Raw genomic sequence first — 6,000 nt, forward strand, 5'->3', positions numbered from 1 at the left:
TGGACTGTAGTAGAGTTCACAACATCGTACGCCTGGCAGGTGACTGTATGGACTGCAGTAGAGTTAACTTGGGGTCGGCAGACACTAAGTTCTGCTGAGGTAAAGCCTTAACAGCAGAGATCTGTTGTGGCAGAACCTTACTCCTCTTAGGCGGAGTGTAATCAACTGATGACTGAGGAGAGTCAGAGCTAACCCAATGACTGCATTCGGGTTGTGAACTTTAACTTCGTACGTCTGGCATAGGTCTGGACTTAACGTTTAAGAAGTCTTGAGACCTGAGACCAGTGTAACTCTGCCTTTATTTTCTCCCCTAATCTCTTCTGCAGACGAGCAAAATAAGGGCTCAATCGTCTGCGGGTGGGAGTGACGGTCTCGGTAAGACACGCCCACAACCACCGAGAATACTTCTGTGCGCCGATCAAGGCCTGCTGAACCCTTATGCCCTTCGACATTGCTTCTCCCCTGGGCTTGGGAGCTTGCAAGAGGTCCCGGACTGGGAGGACAACTGGCGCGCACAAAAGTACCCTCACGCACTAATCACTTATCACTTTGATTTCTGTTTGCACTTATTTCACTGAACTTTAAGTGGTTTGTACCTGAAATACGCAATTCTATCCTTTCTCAAAGATAGTAATTGCGAAAACAGAATTACAATGTAACAGAAAAATCTAATGAAAGATAATTCAGTGGTTGGAAAGAGACTAAACACTAGATCACTCTAGAAACGTTTAGTTTCTTCCCCTAAAGAGACTAGGGAGAAGAGCAACAAACGATAACGACGTTACTCGTACGCCTGGCAGGCTTGAATGAAACGTTTATCCTCTTTCTCCCTCCGTCTCTATCTCTCTCTCTCTCTCTCTCTCTCTTGACTTAGAACCTGAGAGAAGAGCCCAATCATATATATCGTTAAAACATATTATTGTTAAAGGAAAAAAACTGAAAAGTTCCTTTATTAGGATCAAAACCATTAAGTTAAGAAAGAATGAACAAAACGCTAGACACGGTTACTCTTACTGCAACGTGAAACCGTGAACATTCTTTCTCTATCGTAACAATAGAGTGCAAGTTGAACGTTCTGAACGTCAACAACTGCAGAGACAAAACAAAACGTTAGTTCAACTTTGAAAACAGTACGAGACTGTCAAAGAAAATCTTTCAAACTCTGTGGCGGAAATAGCATAATATGTTAACAGGTAAAACCGAAATGACGGGCTCAAAGTTTATTAACTTCGGTAAAAGACCGCCTACTATTAGGAAGGTCGAATATAAACAAATATAAAAATTAATTTTAATGAGTTTATAATAAAAGGAAGTTAATCGAAGAGGCCTATAAGAGGCGGAGAGATATAAAATAAATCTATAACTTTTGTTAAGCAAAATTAAGAAAGAGAGTCTATACTCTCTTAGACACCAACACTTCCGTCTAAGGGAAGGGTCGGCCATTGAAAGGTGAACGAGAGTTCATACTCTCTCGTCACCAAAATTAATCAAATTAATTCCAAAAGCTAACTAAGCTAATATAGAAGTTTTCCAGTAAAGCGACAGCCGAAATCAAAGAGAAATACTTCACCAAAGTCGTGAAAATACTCCAAGAACATAAGCGTATCCCAGAACGTCTTGCCGGAAGCACGACAGAGGAATAATTGAGGAGGTGTCAACAAGAAGTACTTGAGTACCTGGCCACAGGTGGCGCTGGTAAATACACCCCCTTCTAGTATTGTGATAGCTGGCGTATCCCTCCATAGAATTCTGTCGGGCAACGGAGTTGACAGCTACATGATTATCGGGTAAGTTTAATATTGAAAAATTAGTACAGTAATGGCAAGTCAAAAATTGGTGAGGATAAGAGCGGTAACGACCGATCACCACCCGAGCCTAAAGCAAAGTGAGGCTCAGAGCACAGGTGTGTGAGTGAAAGGGATAGTTACTATCCCAAACACCACTAAATAGTGGGCAGGTGGTTAACCCTACCTAAAAACTTAATGGCTCGTCATTTAGCTTCACCGAAAGTAATACCACTACGAATAGCATTGGTTTGTATGTCGTGACGGAACAAAAAATGAGTTATGAAAGTTGTCAAGACAACGAAGGCAGCAAATAAAACATACCTCCTGACAGGTGTTTTAAAAATGACAAATTCGAAGATAATTTGTATTTTTCCTAACCATACAAACCTTAGCTATTTACAAAGGGTATTACTTTTAGCGTAGCTGAAATGGCGAGCCATTAGAATTTAACGAGGGTGTATTACCCCCGCGCTAGTTAGCGGGGGGGTAGGGGAGTGGTAGCTAGCTACCCCTCCTCCCCCTCACACACAGGTGAATACTCACTTTCACTTAGAGGTAGGACTTGTCTTGGGGGACAGGGCTGGCGGGCAAATATGTGTAAATAGCTAAGGTTTGTATGGTTAGGAAAAATACAAATTATCTTCGAATTTGTCATTTGTTCCGTAACCGAAATACAAACCACGCTATTTACAAAGGGTGACTTATCCCTTAGGAAGGGTGGAAAGTCCCCAGCCATACTGGCTTTGGCTTTACCCGGGGACTCAGAATCCGAGTGAGTCGCACTCGAGAAAAGGAGTCCCTGCACCTCACAAGTTCCTTGCACCGCAAGGAACCATGTGGCCTACGTAAGCTTGTGTGTGAAGGAAGAAGTGTGACCCGTCTTAGGCAGTTGACCTGGAGTTCCAGAAGGAACTCTGGGTTAGGACGTTCCCAATACCACCTCGTCAGGGTATGGGGGACGCGACAGTATTGACTCAATACTCGGAACACAAGGAAGCATGGTTTACCTGCAGAGGTTCGAGGTCAGCTATGCAGAGACCAGGATGCTGCTTCCCCGTAGAGGGGATGATGAAGAAAGAAGTAAGGGCCAGACATACTTCTTTCGTTCATGCAGACTAAAACCTGATAACAATGCCCTCAACCTTCTGCTACCTGTCCAAAAAGGAGCCTGAGGTTAGACCAGCTGTTGTGTAGCCACCACAGAGCGATAGAAAACGTATCGAGACTCCTGTGGGTCACGCCCTGCAGGAAGCGGGCTGCGAAGGTCATCAGACGCTTCCAGACTCCAGCTTGTAGCACCTGCGTCACAGAGTAGTATTACTCGAAGGCGAGGGACGTTGCGATGTATCCAACATCGTGCTGTAGGGAGACGTGACGGGGGAGGGTCTGAAGACAGGTCGAGATGAATGTCCTTGAGTCCGGGCTGAAGAGGTGTACTGGTGACTCTCCCCCCATGTCCTCCTTGTGTTCCCAAATCGGCTGCAACTGAGGCCAAACTGCAGCTGTTCCCAGCGCTAACCTCTCGATTCCTGTACTGGCAAGAAAGAGAAGGTCTTGGGACATCAGACACAGAATGGAGACTCAAAATCTTGAATGAATCGGACCGAAGGGTCGGGACCCTCAGATTCTGAGTCTAGCCAACAACTCAGGAGCGAGCCTGAATGTTGCCTTCCCCTCTTCCTTAGAAAGGGGGGGAGTAGTAAGAGACCAAGAAGATTGCTTACACACTGGCCGTGGCCAGAGTGAGCAGAAGACCCAAGGCGGAATACAATCCGAGGCCTGTCGTAAAAGGGTCTTGAGAAGATCTCTTAAAGGACTAAAAGTCCGAGCCATGCTCCAAGTTGGAGGTCTTCCTCCGACTAGGGCAGGGACGATCGTAGCTTCGCATGAGCGAGAATAGATCCAGCGGGCAGGAAAAAGTTATTCCTTTAAGCCTGAAGGTCAGGGAAAGGCTGAGCGACAGGCTTCATTGCCAAGAGCGGAAAGGAGTTTCCTCCCGCCGAAAGGCAATAAGACCGTTATTGCTGGAGAAGAGGCCTCACGGGAAGAGGTATATCTCCCACGGCACCAACCACCTTAGACTCTTCACTTTGCCTGGGAGACCCCTGTGGATGACTATCGCAGATGACGCGACCTCCGTACCGCGACTGTAGCGGGTTGTCTCTTCTAGAGGAGGAAGCGTAGTGTCTCCAGGCATGAAGCCGAAGCGACGCCCCGGTTCGGGAGAGATGTCGCAGTGTGGTTGCTTGAGTAGCCTGCGCCGTGGGAGAAGCTCTCCCGGGAGTTCCGTCAGGGGAAGCAGAGGGTCCAGAAACCGTTCTGCGCATAGTCCCAGTGGAGCTCTCCCATTGAAAGGTTGACAGACAACCTGGATTTGTTGAGACCCATTGTCCGCAGACAAAAAGGAGGGAAGACGCAGGCGTCGAAGTTGTCCCACCATCACCGGAATGCATCTTGCCAGAGTCTCGGGGTCTGAGACTGGGGGGAAAACTAGCGGAAGCTTGAGGTTCCAAGCTGTCGCGATCAGGTCCCCCAGATCAGCACTTGCTGGTTACCCAAGGTCAAAGACCCCTAGGTACACTCTCTCTATGAGGCTCTGCTTGGATAGTCTGAGAGAAACATTCCCCTGCCTGGAATGAGAGAGCCGATGGTGGAATTGAGAGAATCTCAATCATCCCGGTATCTCTACTGCAAGATGTGAAGGTGTGAAAATGCGTCCCCTGCTGGTTAGCATGAAGTCGACACGCAACGGGGCGACTTGGCAGGAGCGGTAGGACTGAAGAGGGGCCAGACTAAGGCCCTTAAGCCTGCCTGAATGATGGAGAGGTATCCTTCAGGTCTTGACCATAGGCCTGGACCGGAACATGCCCCCCCCCCTTTCCTTTGACGAGTCCGAGAACCGCATCAAGAATGTGGGGAAAGGACGAGAATATCTACTACCATCAAGAGGCTCCATAGGTCAACACCCATTGCAGGTTTAATAGTTCCGCTGGTCCCATAGGGCCAGGGGAGTCCGGTTAAACATTGCCTGAAGCCACCGGAACTTGGATCGCCCCACATGGAACTTATCCTGAGGCGACCGTTCGGACTATAAACGGGTCAATGAGGAAAGAAGAACTAGGAAACGTTCCAAGGTAGGGCTGAAAACTCTGCTTGACTGAGAACAGGTACTGCGACTCTCCTCAGTCTTGCCACAGTCAACCGAAAGGAAGGCTCGGAGGATGTGGGTAACAGAATCTGGCGTCCCCAGGTGGTCACCCATCCAAGTGCCGACGTTGCTTAACCTCGCTGGACGGACGAGAAGCGGGGTTTCCAACGTGGTAAGGCGGTTGACTCAATATCATGGCCAGATACTCCAGATGTTGAGGCAGAGGAAGAGAAGGCTCCAAGCAAAATACCATGAGCCCACACTCATGGTCAGCATTCGGAAGCTTTTCCCGGCGCTGAAGAAGGTCGAAACCCGAGCCTACCGGAGTTGACCAGCCCTCCAAACAGCAGAGGAGGCGGAAGTCTGCACCTGAGCGGCCAAGAGGAAGGCAGGGAGAGTTCTCTGGGGAAACAAACCTGCTATGCCACGGCGGGATAGCCACACTGCATCATAAGCAGGAATACTTGCAGTTTAGGCTGAATTCGACGAGCACCCTGGAAGATGGATGGAATGGAAACTGAAAGTACCCGTCCTTCCGATCCAGGGTTAAAGGAGTCCTGTCGCCTCGTTACCAGTCTGATCGATTCTGCTGGTCTACGCTGGCCGAAGTTTGTTCGACAAACTTGATCAGGGCTGAGAGGTCGACTATGGACATCCCTCTCAGATCCTTCCTTACAAGAAAGGATCGACTGAGGGGGCGGGGGTAAAGCCGTCGATGATCCTAAGGAAGACCTTCGCCTAAGGTATGGATCATTCTGCCCAACCGGGCAACTCTGCTGATGCTATGGCATAGAGGTTCAGAGACACTGAATTCGCTGACAGAGACGGCAGGCGCGATATCCTTGGCTACTCACAGAGATTGTGCGGGAATGGGCATCGGGAAGCTGTCATTCGGATGAGTAACCTTAAGCATCCTCCCAGCGAAAAAACCTGCAATCCTAGAGTTCGTGAACTCCTTTTAGGACTATGCCCCCCCGGGGGAGTCTCCCGTGCCATCTGTTCCTGACAGGAGGAAACTGCAATTGGACACCTTGTCCCAGTTGTCGTAGCCGATAACTTAGGCCG

The 6,000-nt window shown here is 48.7% G+C and overlaps 1 protein-coding gene across 3 annotated transcripts in view; it reads right to left on the minus strand.

Moving 5' to 3' along the window:
• The window catches only part of LOC137631140 (USP6 N-terminal-like protein), a 268,611-nt gene that overhangs the window by 162,801 nt on the left and 99,810 nt on the right, over nucleotides 1–6,000 (minus strand). The gene's annotated exons all lie outside the window — the stretch shown is intronic.

This window comes from Palaemon carinicauda, chromosome 39, assembly GCF_036898095.1.
Source record: "Palaemon carinicauda isolate YSFRI2023 chromosome 39, ASM3689809v2, whole genome shotgun sequence".
NCBI lineage: Eukaryota > Metazoa > Arthropoda > Malacostraca > Decapoda > Palaemonidae > Palaemon > Palaemon carinicauda.